Here is a 14,662-nt window from a genome sequence, read left to right as displayed (position 1 = left end):
CAGAATATGTATTTTACCACATAGCCCTTTCTCACCCATATTCCTGTGAGTTACCCTTCCTACAAGACTCCTTCCTGATTTATGCACTATTAACATCAATACTGGCTGTTTGACACTGTCAGTGATGACAGTCTTCCATAGGTTTAGCCTGTTTATATTTATTTGTAGTATTATAGTACGGGCTGTTTTCCATCCTCACAATGTCCTCCTAATTGGCAGTTTTCACTTTTATTTATTTTTTAAATTAAACCAAGATTCTGTGTCACTAATTAATCAAAGCACTTGCTGTATTATGTAACACCAACAAACCCCGGTCATCAGCAGGTGGGATTGAACCTGGGACCTCTGGAGCTTAGTGCATGAGCTGAAAGCTATATGGCCTTAGCTAAGACTGTAGAGCAAACTCATTAATCTCTCTCTCTCTAAGTGGTCTTGGTGCTACTAGATGGGACAAATTGCCACACCCAGGAGGTGTGTGGGTTACAATTGCACCATTTACGCTCCTTTCCAAACATTGTCACTAGAAGATTGTATCATATTGATGATCTTTGTAGTCTAAAAGAAGCTTGGTTCAATATTTTCACATCTGAAATTTTAGCATAAGTACAGTTAATGTCATATGTACTCTGACAATGTTCAGAAATGAGTAATTGCTGGACAAAAGTTTCAGTCTTAAATGCCAAGGGAGACCATTTAAATAGAGCATTACACTGTGTATAATGTGATTACACAGCATGTAAATTGCTGCATAATTGCAGATTATTTTTTTTGTTGCTCAAAATCTAAGCTTTCCATTTCCAAAAAGTCTCTAGTCCAGGAGTTCTCTATCACTTTTATGGTATAGACCACATCTTACTAGAGAGATTGTTTCTGGAGACAGCTTTCCCTCTCACTTGTGATGCCATAACATCTGTGTACCAATAATGGAAATTTCTTACAAGGAATTATTAGCATGGACATATTAGGAAAATATTTCTCCTAGCTTTCTTTTAATGTGATTTGCCAGCTGGAAACAAAATCAAACCATGTGACAAACCAGATCTTTTCAGACCATCAAGTGCTCCATGGACCTTATGTCGACCTATGTTGACCTAATAATGAATGTGTCTATATTACCAGGTCCCTTCCACTGACGTAATTTCCCTGCTATGTCGACTTAATTACTTCACTTCCATGAGAGGTGTAGTGCTTAAATTGACGTAGAGGCAGTATAGACACTGTGTTGCTTACATCAACTTAACTGGCCTCCAGGAGGTGTCCCACAATGCTCTGCTATGACCACTCTGGTAGAGGTTTTGAATTCTGCTGCATAGCAGCTAGGTACACAGGAAACAACCTCTCCCCCAATAAAGGACCAGGAACTTTTGAATTTCCATTTCTTGTTTTTTAGCATGGAGGGCTCGCCTGGCCAGCTGATCGTGGCGGATCCACACTCCAAACATGTTCCAGCTGGAGTACACAGGAGGCGGTGGATCTACTTGGTCTGTGGGGAGAAAAGGCTGTGCAGGCACCGCTCTGGTACAACTGTAGAAACATAGACATCTCTGAGTAGTTTGCACGGGATATGGGGGAGAATGGCTACACCAGAGACATGCAGCAGGTGTACCAGAAGGCAAGGGAGATGAACAGTCACTCTGGTGCAGCACCGCAGACATGCTGCTTCTACAAGGAGCTGCATGTGATTCTCAGCAGCGACCCCACCATGACCTCCAAGAGCAGCATGGATGCCTCTGAGGAGCAGGAGTGCCGAGCCAGTGCAGACAACACTGAGGAGGTGGTCTTGGAGGAGAATGGGAGACAGGGGAGTAGGGAATCCATTCTCCTGGAGAACTAGGAGCTCTTTGTAACCCCCGAGCAGTCCAGCCAGTCGCAGAACAGCGTCATAGCCGAGTGTGATGCTGGGGAAGGAACTTCTGGTGAGTATGCAATTCCAAGTAATATTTTGGGGTCACATGTTTTTATATTCTATTTTTAATTGAAATTAACAAGGTGAGGTGGAGTGGCTATCCCAGTGGCCGCATCGTCTAGGCAGAAGATGCCCCATGAAAAAGACTGGTTATGTACACACAGGAATCTTGGGAATCCTCCATAGAAATCTCCAGAAAACTTTCATGGAGGTACTCTGCAATCCATTGCAGAAGGTTTCTGGGGAGCTTTATTTCTTCCACCTTGTAGGACACTATCCCATGCCACTCCAGTATTAATTCAGCTGGCATCATCACAGTACAAGGATGCGGTCTGTACATGGATGCTTGCAGCATCTTTTCTCTTGCCCCCTCTGTTACCCTCCGGAGAATGATATTAGCTAGGGTCACTTAGGGGACATGGTGGTAGTTTTCACTCAGTTGCTCAGATCGCAAACAACAGTGCCTGTGCTCCCCGTCCCACATTGTGATTTTCTGCCCCTTCACCCACAGTTTCCAAAACATGGCTGTAGTTTGGGTGGCAGAGGCTGGTGTTGACTTTAGAAACTGCAAGCCTCTGGTGACAGCTAGCACCGGGTTGAGGAAAGAGAAATTTTGTAGTCACCACTTGCCATCACAAGCACACACACCCTAATGCAGTCACTGCCAAGGCTTTCAGTTTGGGAGGGTCAACCCTGGTCCCCGAACTTCAGACAATGCCCACATTACAAAGGAGTGGTGGCATGGCTCCCTGCCCACCTCTGGTCCTGCCACGGGTTGCCCATCCAATGCTGCTGATGGTCTGGTGCCCATGACCCCTAGGCCATACTCACCATGACTGGGACAGCAAACTGGTTCAATGACTACCTTGTGTAAATGAAAATGTTTTGCCTCACACTTCCATGGAATAAGGGGAGTGATTTTTAGATAGCAACTCTGCACTAGACCCTTGGTCTGCATTGACAATGGTTGCTTTATGCTTTCCATGGCCTACAGCTGAAAGTGTGGCCTTCAGCTCTTCTTCCACACCGGTGGAGAGGCTCTATAAGATAAGATGAAGGTCAAAAAGAATGCATGAGGACATGTTTAATGAGATTATGAATGCCTCTGGGACAGCGGACACCAAGCAAAGAGCGTGGAGGATTTCTCCCTCTGAAAAACTGGACATGGACATGGCGAGCAGGAGAGCAGTCCAGGAGAATGAGCATGACATGCAGCAGGAGATGCTGGGGATTCTGAAGGAACAAACAGACATGTTGAGGCATGTGGCTGACCTTCAGGAGAAACACCTTGAGGCTAGAATCCCTCTGCAGCCCCTGCAGAATGGCATTCCAACATTGCCTATTCCCCCTCTCTCAAACATTCCAGGAGGCAAGGGGGGGAAATGCAATATCCCTTCCGTTCAACCCTGGGGGAGGGTCCTAAGAATAAAAGCCGCACATCCGATGTGTGACAGGCAAGGCCACTGTGCTTTTAAAGACTAGATGGATGTTTTTTCCCTCCAAATTTTATTCCACTGTCTGTCCAATGTTCAATTCTTTTCGTGATTTTTAAGTTTCAGTACGCTTGTGCAATAAAAGTCCATGTCTTCAGCATGAAATAATCTTTATTAATGTAAACTGGGGGGGGGGGGGGAGAAGGAGAGGGACAGGGAAACTGAGGCAATGAAGAGGATATGCTGGAGACAAAACCATAAGGACATAAGAACGGCCATATTGGGTCAGACCAATGGGCCATCTAGCCCAGTATCCTGTCTTCCAAAAATGACCAATGCCAGGTGATTCAGAGGGAATGAACAGAACAGGTAATCAGCAGGTGATCCATCCCCTGTCACCCATTCTCAGCTTCTGGCAAAACCAGCAGTCATAGCAAGGTTCGCACTACAGGAAGGCACAATACAGAGAAGCAAGCAGCAGTACTGTGGGTCATTACTGAAATGGGTTTTCAAAGCCTTTGTGAGGTGTAGTGCTCGACGCTGAGCTCTTCTTATAGCCCTGGTGTCTGGCTGCTCATTATTAACTGACAGCATATCCTGCCTCCACACCCCACCCCTATGGAAATTTCTATCCCTTTGTCTCACAGATATTATGAAGCACACAGCAGGCAGCTATAACCATGGGGATATTGCTTTCACTGAGGTCTAACCTAGTAAGCAAATTGCACCAGCAACTCTTTAAATGGCCAAAGGCACATTCCACCACCATTCTTCACCTGCTGAGCCTATTGTTGAACCAATTCTTGCTGCTGTCCAGGTGTCCAGTGTCCAGCTTCATGAGCCCTGGGAGTAAGGGGTCGGCTGGGTCTCCAAGGATCACTACTTCCATTTTAACAACACCAATGGTTATTCTGCACTCCAGAAACAAAGTCCCTACTTGCAGATTTCTGTGTTCTTAAAGATGCACGTGTTATGCACCTTCCCTGACCATCCCACGCTGATGTTGGTAAAATGTCCCCAGTGATCCACCAGTGCTTGTAACATCATTGAAAAGTATCCCCTTCTTTTTATGTAATCTTTCTCAAGGTGGTCTAGTGCCAAGATAGGGGAGATGCATTCCATCTATCTCCCCATCGCAGTTAGGAAATCCCATTGCGGCAAAACCATCCAGTATGTCTTGCACATTGCCCAGAATCACAACCCTTCTTAGCAAAAGACAATTAGTGGCCTTGCATAATTGGATCACAACAGCCCCCACGGCAGATTTACCAACTGCAAATTGATTCCCCACTGACTGGTAGTAGTCTGGTTTTGCAAGCTTCCACACAGCAATTGCCACTCACTTCTCCACTGTCAGAGCAGGTCTCATTTTAGTGTTGCTGCACTTCAGGGCTGAGGAGAGCTCCACACACAGTTCCTAGAACGTTCTGTAGATACTGCTCGTCATCCCATAACTTCATAATGATGCGATCCCACAGACAGTGCTTGTTTCTCGGGACCAGAAACGGTGCTCCCACCATGTTCAGCTGCTGCATGTCTGCTAGCAGCAGCCAGGAATTGTTTCATTCTATGGCTTTCAGTAGGGCTGCTTGAAGGACATTGCCATGTTCTGCACGGTGGGTCATCTCATGGCTCTGGAAATACTGCAGGATAAGGAGCATGGTGTTTGTAATGCTCACAGCTATAGTGCACAATAGCTGAGCGGGGTCCATGCTTCTCAGGAGATGGCGTACGCGTGGCTATGCCAGCCTTTTGAAAAAAGGTGTGAAATATTATGGGTTGCAGTTGAAATCAGGGGAGGGAGAGAGGGAGGGAGGGAGAGAGGCAGAGAAGAAGAAAACTGCATCAAGGGACATTGAAGCCATGTTCCCAATCCCCCCTGCAAGAATGCTTTGGTCCCATGAGACATTGCAAGCCCTTCCCAAATCCCCCTGCAATGAGTTGCACTATGGGATAGCTGCCCACAGAGCACTGCTCTCTGCATCGATGCAAGTGTTGCTAATGAGGATGCACTCCACCGACACAAGGAGTGTGGTGTGGACACGCACTACTGACTTTATTACTGCGGCGACTGGATATTGACTTAACTGAAGTCGACAAGTTTGTAGTGTAGACATTGAGCTCAGTTATATTTTATGTCTGAATACACCTAGAACTCGAAAGGGAGTATGGAACCATTAACTATGGAAGACATATATAATGTTTTACAACCTTAGTTAAGAGTAATATCTTGTTCATATTCAAAGCTACTTTACAGCACTCTTGATTGGAACCTGTTACAAAACAAGGACACGCTGTAACTCTGTGACAATCTTTAACATGCATAGACCTTAAGGCCAAAAGGAACCCTCATTATCATCTCATACACAACCTTGTACACTTCCTTACTAATTAGGGACCCAGTTTCAGGAAGTAATCAGTTGACTGATTTGGTTCATCACCCAAGAGAAAGTCTGTGTGTTACGTATCACCAGAACTTTGCTCAGCTGTCAGCTCAGTTACTGTTCACAGAAGGGGTTTACATTGCAAACACATGTGGAGCGGATGGCAGACTTGACTATAGGTTTTTCTAGTGCTCTAGTGGGCAACCTGAGCTGCTGGAGAAGAGAAAAGGTACATCTACATAGCAAACAAAAACAACTCGTAGCAGCAAGTCTCAGCGCCCAGGGCAACTGACTCAGTCTTGTGGGACTCATGCTGTGGGGCAAAAAATAGTAGTGTAGATGTTTGGGCTCAGGCTTGGGACCAGGCTCTGAGACCTGGTGAGGGGAGTAAGTCTCAGAGCCTCAGAGTAAGTCTCAGGGCCCTGGAGCTCAGTCTTTTCCCCTTTCCAGGTGTCTTCGGCTTTCAGGAAGAGATGTGCTGTAGGACACAGGATATTTTGTCCCATTTCTGCTGGGAGCTTAGTTCCTCTTCTTTGAGTGTTAGGCATGGACCAATCAAACAGTACTTCTGACAAAGACTTGAAATGTCCAACCAAAATGAAAGCATCTCCTCTCACTAGCCAATCAAAAGGCGAGGCATCGCTTTTGAATTCTTGCAAGTTGGTGTGGAAAATTCCAGTCTCTGTGCAAAACACCTTGTCTCACATAGCTGTTTGTGCACTCATTTTGGGACATCAATTGAACACCTGCTGGTTAGCTCCATCAGCACCCTATTTGCACAAGTTGCTTTCTGTGAGCCCCACTTGTGCGGAATGCCCTGGCCAACTTTGCATGCTATACTTCCCAAGTTGCAGTTTCTCCTCAGCCCTTTTCTGAATGCTGAAGTGCCATTTAAAATTCACATGTAAAGTTTGTTTTTTACAAAGTCTCCCCCCACTCTTTGATGCTCTTTACCCTTGTTTTAACAGTCCAATATACAGTAACACTGTCACTTTAACTGTTGTTCCCCATCAGGCTGTATAAATCTTCCATTTCTGTTGTCCTTGTGTTAATGATAATGGTACAGTCAACGATTGGAAGAGAGAAGAAGAACGAGACTCTGGATGGATTGTAAGATACTCTCTCCAGAGATGAGGTGGTTATTGGGAGTTCTTTGGGGAAAGTAGACTGACATCCTGACACACAGGACCCACTGGGATGTCTGAAGAAGTTATATTTGCCTATGTCACTATCACAGTATGATAGGGCTTAAGTAAGAGACATGCATGTCGACTGTTGGTTGCTTTAAATCCTTGTTCTCTATTTTTTTTGTTCCTATTGTTGAAATAAACAAAACAGCACTTTCATTTTAAGGAGCATGTCTGGGCACTATATATGCCAGTGGTCACAGATGCCTAAAGGAGAAAAACCGCAGGTTCCACACCCAATCAGACCTGCTAGGTAAGTATGATCAATACATGAGGTATTGCAGCCCAGCGCCTGGTCTAGGAGTGGGAGAAATCATGTGATTCCACCACAGGAGAGGTAAAGGCACGAGGCCTGATTCCTAAATGTACATTCAGAGAAACCAGGAAGGGACCATAGGTTGCAGCCACCCCAGCAACCACGACACCTATATTGGAAGATGTAGTGATCTCTAGGGGAAAGGAAGAGGTACAAAAAGGCAAAAGGAATCAGAGAGAATTACAATTAATGCTTAAAGGTGGACAACAATGATTAAAATGGTGCAATAATGTTTTTTTTCCCCTGTGTAACTATTTGCTAGACAAAGTGCCAAAATTTGCAATGAGTATTACTTGTAATGAATTATTCAACCAGCTCTAGTCAAAATAATGTTCAAAAGGTTAATTAATGTCAAAAAGATGAATGTTAAAAAGCTTGATTTCAACAGGCTCTCAGAGATGTGGCTGTTTATCCAAAACCTATACAAAAATCTTTGGTCTACAATTTAGGTCCCTTTATAAGGTAACTGACACTGCTTTTAGGTCAGGGCAGCCTCTTTCTCTAGTGTATCAAGATTTCTGCTTTGGAATAGAACAAGAAGGGAGCAGTGAGAAAAAGAGAGTTAAGTATTTTTGAACATGAAAGGAGGCTAAACCCAGAGTTATGAGTTCAATCCTTGAGGGGGCCATTTAGGGAACTGGGGTTTAAAAAAAAATCTGTCTGGGGGTTGCACTAGATGCTCTCCTGATGTCCCTTCCAACCCTAAGATTCTATGATACATTTAGTTGATCTTTCTCCTACAACTTCTCCTAAAGTGTTACTTATATGTCTCTCTATCTTAACATTCCTACAGTTTGATTTAATAAAGAGGGAGGGATAGCTCAATGGTTTGAGCATTGGCCTACTAAACCCAAGGCTGTGAGTTCAATCCTTAATGGGGCCATTTAGGGATCTGTGGCAAAAATCTTTCTGGGGATTAGCCCTGCTTTGAGCAGCAGGTTGGACTAGATCAGGGGTAGCCAACCTATGGCACACATGCCAAAGGCAGCACATGAGCTGATTTTCAATGGCACTCACACTGCCTGGGTCCTGGCCACTGGTCCGGGGGGCTCTGCATTTTAATTTAATTTTAAATAAAGCTTCTTAAACATTTTAAAAACCTTATTTACTTTACATACAACAATAGTTTAGTTATATATTATAGACTTATAGAAAGAGAGCTTCTAAAAACATTAAAATGTATTACTGGCACACAAAACCTTAAATTAGAGTGAATAAATGAAGACTCGGCACACCACTTCTGAAAGGTTGCCGATCCCTGGACTAGATGACCTCCTGAGGTCCCTTCCAACCCTGATATTCTATGATTCTGTGTTCAGGTTGAGACATATACAAAATCTCAGAGAAAAAGTGATTTGATCTGAATTAGTTCTACAACCTCTGCTTAAATTATAAAATGTATCTAAAGGTTTATAAAGCAACCCAATATAAACTTATCATACAGGAAAGAATTAATACAGGTACCAACAAAACAAGGAATGGCTTTAACAACACATGCACTAAGTAAATATTTACTTCTAATTTTTTTAATCCTATGCATTTTCTAAACTACATTTCAAAACATCTATTGCAAAATCTGTATTTACTGCATAAATCATTCTGGTAGTCTCTCACTAGCTGACTAATTTGCCTCCTCTCTGAAGACACAGGCTGTTGTTTGGCAAGCTTTTGATGATGGGGTACGTGGATATTCATCTACATTTATATTAAGCTGGCATGCTCTGACTAAGATTTAATCATGAATAACTTAATCCAAAATGAAAACACAAGATCCCTATTTTATATATCTATCTATATAGATAAATAAAACTTGAATCATCCCACTTTTAAGAAATATGGTCCAATCATATCCACAGCTCTGATACACACATTAATTTCTTATACAGAAAAATTAACTATATTTCCAGTAATTGATAGAAGCAGTCAGCAACATCCAATCATATTTGAACATCCAAGGCTAATATTGAGCCAGAAGAGGTCCACAAAGGCTCATGGGAGGCTTCAGTGGGAATAAGGGACTAAGAATGGGTGTCTCTTAGGTTTCCAGTTCTAATCCTATTGGCTCAGATTGATAAAAGTATGTAGGCACCTAAGTCCCAGTTTTAGGCTCCACTATGAGTCACAAAACCTTTAGGCACTTAACTCCAAAGAGGGTTGCCAGGTGTAAATCACAAGCAGAGATAAGCACCACCCTGCAGTCCTTAGATGCTCACCTCTGTGAGATGGGTGGTTCTTAGCACACAACCTCTGGTCAGCATCTCCCATTGGATAGTTTAGGCAGGGAGCCACCTAACATGCTGGATTTTGTGAATCACAGTCTAAGAAAAGGCACCTTTTTCTCACCCTCCATTGTATCAGGAGCCTTGGCACCTAACTCCGAGTTTATGAATTGCAGCATTGTTCCTGTTCCTGTGATTTTCTTGGTGACTAAAAGTTAGGTGCTGTGACACAGCATCAAATGCCTACATACCTTTGTGAAACTAGTGCCTAAAAGTACTTTCTTTGTGACTAGAAAGGGCATGCATATGCTATGTCTGCATTTAATGCTCATCTAATTCTTTGGTTTCCCAAACATAATCACAGGCCTATGTTTGTGCAATATCCTGCCTTTTCCAAATACTGAGAAATGTTACAAGTCAAAGTCTCCTTTCACCTGACATTAACACGTTAATCAAAGAGAAAAATGCCTACATTGATATGTGGGAAGGCTTGGCTTTAAAAGATATTCTAAGGCAGATGCAAAAGGCAGAGACAGTAGTTCAGAGGCAAAATAAAAATGCTAAGATACAATTTTGAAAGCTACCTCTTAGTAATTGAAGGTGCAATTGGAAATGTAGGTTTTTCCCTGGAATCTATATCGAGATTTTAATGCAGTAATGGTTTTAAGCAGTAATGAATCTTTTCTAACATTTTCTGAGAATAAAACAGAGCAAACCACAAAGCACAGTACATCGAAAGCATTAAGAAAAGCTCTGAGGGTTAGAAAGCTCGGGTTAGGGAGAATTTAAATTTCTGATGATGAAACAAAATGCAGCCAGCCTATAAAACAAATGAGATATAAGAAACCTCCCCTTTTTATTTTTAGTTGTCATGGTGGGTCAAATGCATCCCAGGTGTAACTGCAGTGAAATCAGTTCCCACACACTGAATAGGTAGTAGAGAACCTACTGCGCTTCCCATCATCCATTTCATTAGACATCAAAAACAGTGTTACCTAATCTATCTGCCTACTTATCTATAGTTTCAAAAAGCCGGATTCAAATCCTACTGTAATAAATAGGAGGCTCTCCATTAACTCCAATAAAGTCTGGATCTGGTATTAAGCTTTGTTAAGATGACAACAACTTAAGATCAATTCCCGAGGAGGGGAAGGATGGAAGGTATGTTTTTGTTCACAAACCTATAAGCCTTTGTTTTTTAGGGTTATGTCTGGATAGCTAGCTGTGACACTGAGGCAGAAAAGTTTAAGCAACTAGAAGGGTAAATGACCCAAATTCAACCTTTAAAGACATATTAGCAAAAATATAAAAATGGCAATTAGGGCCATTCCTTATAAATAGCTAACAAAGCCATGTTAGAGAATTAGAGGTAAATGCTAATTATATTTGTGTGTTTACCTATATCTTGTTAGATGTTAACCATGTAACCAGATTAGCTTGTGGATGCTAATTCACTTTCATGTCTTAATTACATTATTTATGCTTGTGAATGGTTCACTTAACCTTAAGATCTAAGATGTAAGATATTGAAAGAAATAGTTTTACATATATTGTCTTCGGTTTAAATTGTCTGTGTCATAATGGAATGCCTTGATAGTTTGAATAGATTATTGCCTTATGTTAATTAATACTACTAGTTTACTTGTGTATACATAGGAAATAGGAGGTTTTACTTCAACGCCACAAGCACTATGTGTTCTTCATTCAAGGAATGCTTGTTGTGTTATCATGCTGTCAAGAGGCTATCGTAGGCTGCCAGAGATCTATAAAAGAACTCTAGGACCTGATCCTGCCATCTCAGATCTGCTTAAGGAAGCTTGAGGGAAACTTGGGTCGCAAGACTGAGGTCTCTAGCTCCAGTCTGGATTATCCTGCTACTTCTCATGGAAGAATTTGAACAAACTCTCCATATGGACTGCCTATTTGGACTATAATCTCTGGAACTGATTTTGAAGGAACTTTTTGCAACTCAGCAGCTCACCATCTCTACTATAAAACTGACCTAAGAACTTTAATCATGTTTGTATGTGTTATGATTTTTTAACCACAATCCTCTCTCCCTTTTCTTTTTAAATAAATCTTAGTGTAGTTAATAAGATTTGGCTGTAAGTAAGATCTTAAATATTCATTGACCTGGTGGGTAAGGTGTCCGATCTCTTGCGATTGGTAGTACTTTATATATGATGAACAAGATTTTTCAGTAATCCTCATCATATTTGATTTGGCTGTCTGGCTGGGAGCCCAAAGGCTAGGTTGCTTTAAGTGAGCTCTGTTTTTGGTTTCTGGGTAACCAATTAGGTATTGTAGGAGCTGTTTTGTTTCTGGCTTAGTGAATCTAAGTATTAGAATAATCACCAGATTTTGGGATTGTCTGCCCCATTCTTTGAAGTTTGCCCTGATTGAGCAATCTCAGTGTGGCTCCTCCAGTGACAACTGTCACACTAGCATTGTAGGACATTGATTATGCTTTAAGGGAGAAAGAGGGAGAGGCCATCTTAAGCTTCACATAGCCCTGGGGCAGGAATGAAGAGTAGATTGTTACTAATATTAATAATAATCTATTATACCTGGATCAACTCTAAGGGAGAACCACATAGGGTAAGAGGATCAGTGATCATAGAATCATAGAATATCAGGGTTGGAAGGGACCTCAAGGGTTGGAAGGGATCTAGTCCAACCCCCTGCTCAAAGCAGGACCAATTCCCAACTAAATCATCCCAGCCAGGGCTTTGTCAAGCCGGGCCTTAAAAGCCTCCAAGGAAGGAGACTCCACCACCTCCCTAGGTAACGCATTCCAGTGTTTCACCACCCTCCTAGTGAAATAGTTTTTCCTAATATCCAACCTGGACCTCCCCCACTGCAACTTGAGACCATTGCTCCTTGTTCTGTCATCTGCCACCACTGAGAACAGCCAAGCTCCATCCTCTTTGGAACCCCCCTTCAGGTAGTTGAAGGCTGCTATCAAATTCCCCCCTCATTCTTCTCTTCTGGAGACTAAACAATCCCAGTTCCCTCAGCCTCTCCTCATAAGTCATGTGCTCCAGACCCCTAATCATTTTTGTTGCCCTCCGTTGGACTCTTTCCAATTTTTCCACATCCTTCTTGTAGTGTGGGGCCCAAAACTGGACACAGTATTCCAGATGAGGCCTCACCAATGTCGAATAAAGGGGAACGATCACGTTCCTCGATCTGCTGGCAATGCCCCTACTTATACAGCCCAAAATGCCGTTAGCCTTCTTGGCAACAAGAGCACACTGTTGACTCATATCCAGCTTCTCGTCCACTGTGACCCCTAGGTCCTTTTCTGCAGAACTGCTACCTAGCCATTCGGTCCCTAGTCTGTAGCAGTGCATGGGATTCTTCCGTCCTAAGTGCAGGACTCTGCACTTGTTCTTGTTGAACCTCATCAGGTTATTTTTGGCCCAATCCTCTAATTTGTCTAGGTCCCTCTGTATCCGATCCCTACCCTCTAGTGCATCTACCACGCCTCCTAGTTTAGTGTCATCTGCAAACTTGCTGAGAGTGCAGTCCACACCATCCTCCAGATCATTAATAAAGATATTAAACAAAACCGGCCCCAGGACCAACCCTTAGGGCACTCCGCTTGAAACCGGCTGCCAACTAGACATGGAGCCATTGATCACTACCCATTGAGCCCGGCGATCTAGCCAGCTTTCTATCCACCTTACAGTCCATTCATCCAGCCCATACTTCTTTAACTTGGCGGCAAGAATACTGTGGGAGACCGTATCAAAAGCTTTGCTAAAGTCAAGGAATAACACATCCACTGCTTTCCCCTCATCCACAGAGCCAGTTATCTCATCATAGAAGGCAATTAGGTTAGTCAGGCACGACTTCCCCTTCGTGAATCCATGCTGACTGTTCCTGATCACTTTCCTCTCCTCTAAGTGTTTCATAATTGATTCCTTGAGGACCTGCTCCATGATTTTTCCGGGGACTGAGGTGAGGCTGACTGGCCTGTAGTTCCCCGGATCCTCCTTCTTCCCTTTTTTAAAGATGGGCACTACATTAGCCTTTTTCCAGTTATCTGGGACCTCCCCCGATCGCCATGAGTTTTCAAAAATAATGGCTAATGGCTCTGCAATCTCACCCGACAACTCCTTTAGCACCCTCGGATGCAGCGCATCCAGCCCCATGGACTTGTGCACGTCCAGTTTTTCTAAATAGTCCCGAATCACTTCTTTCTCCACAGAGGGCTGGTCACCTTCTCCCCATACTGTACTGCCCAGTGCAGCAATCTGGGAGCTGACCTTGTTCGTGAAGACAGAGGCAAAAAAATCATTGAGTACATTAGCTTTTTCCACATCCTCGGTCACTAGGTTGCCTCCCTCATTCAGTAAGGGGCCCACAGATGGTCTCAGGTGGTGCAAAGGAACCAGATTCTGTGTGTAATTTGCCAATTTAGAATACCGCTGGGAGCTCTCACCTGGCAAACAGCTGGCAGACATGGTACCTGCGGTCCCAGTGATTCGTTGCCTTATACCTCTTTCCTGCATGGAGCAGAGCTCAGATATGGGAGAGAATCCACCCATCAAATGTTGTGAAATTTTAATAAACTCTAAAAATAGATAAACCTTGTCCATAAATGTTTTCAAAACAAATATTTAGCCTATGCTATACATTAGCCATCTGAAAATACATGCAGGCACTATGCTCTATAATTGATAACAAATAAAAAATAAAGCAATATGGACACTTTAATGTCAAGATCTTGGATAATTATGACAATTTTGAAATTATAAATGTACGTAATATTCTAAACCATATAGTTGCTTCACATGATATTTTAAACTACAGCTAGGCCACAGCTAGGCCACATCACGAAATCCAGAGGAAAATCATTAAGTTTTAATTTTTATTGGACTGGTTCTAAGCATACATACAAAAATTGCCCTGAGACATTATCTCTAGAAAAATGGTAAAAACAACACCAGTCAAGCATTAATCTTGATTAATCTTACATAGATTGGTAATTAGAGATTGATGCAATTTCTGAGGAGTTTGTTGACCTGCAAGACAAAAATAACAGATACAGGAGTGAAAATTCAATTTCTTCTTCCAGAAAAATCAAGTGATTTTGAACTCATCCAGTTTATGTAACAAAAAAGAAACAAAAATAATATGTAACAGACTCATGAGTTATCAATTTAGGGAAAGAAAAAGCACGCTGAAAATTCAAGGAAAAACTATAATAGA

General features: G+C 42.6%; 1 long non-coding RNA gene across 2 annotated transcripts in view; it reads left to right on the top strand.

Annotated features, from left to right (window-relative positions):
- The window catches only part of LOC122173548 (uncharacterized), a 133,497-nt gene extending 122,002 nt beyond the window's left edge, over positions 1–11,495 (top strand). The window contains exons 3-4 of one of the 2 annotated variants that reach the window (XR_010599415.1): positions 1,391–1,916; positions 2,901–11,495. This is a non-coding gene — a long non-coding RNA (uncharacterized LOC122173548). Of the gene's footprint in view, positions 1–1,390 lie in introns of both variants that reach the window. The other variant, XR_010599414.1, reaches the window with a different exon arrangement.
- The last annotated feature ends 3,167 nt before the right edge of the window (positions 11,496–14,662 follow it).

The sequence above is a fragment of the Chrysemys picta genome, chromosome 3, assembly GCF_011386835.1.
Source record: "Chrysemys picta bellii isolate R12L10 chromosome 3, ASM1138683v2, whole genome shotgun sequence".
Taxonomy (NCBI): domain Eukaryota; kingdom Metazoa; phylum Chordata; order Testudines; family Emydidae; genus Chrysemys; species Chrysemys picta.
Note: the sequence above shows the minus strand (reverse complement) of the source record. Positions and strands in the feature narration are given on the sequence as shown.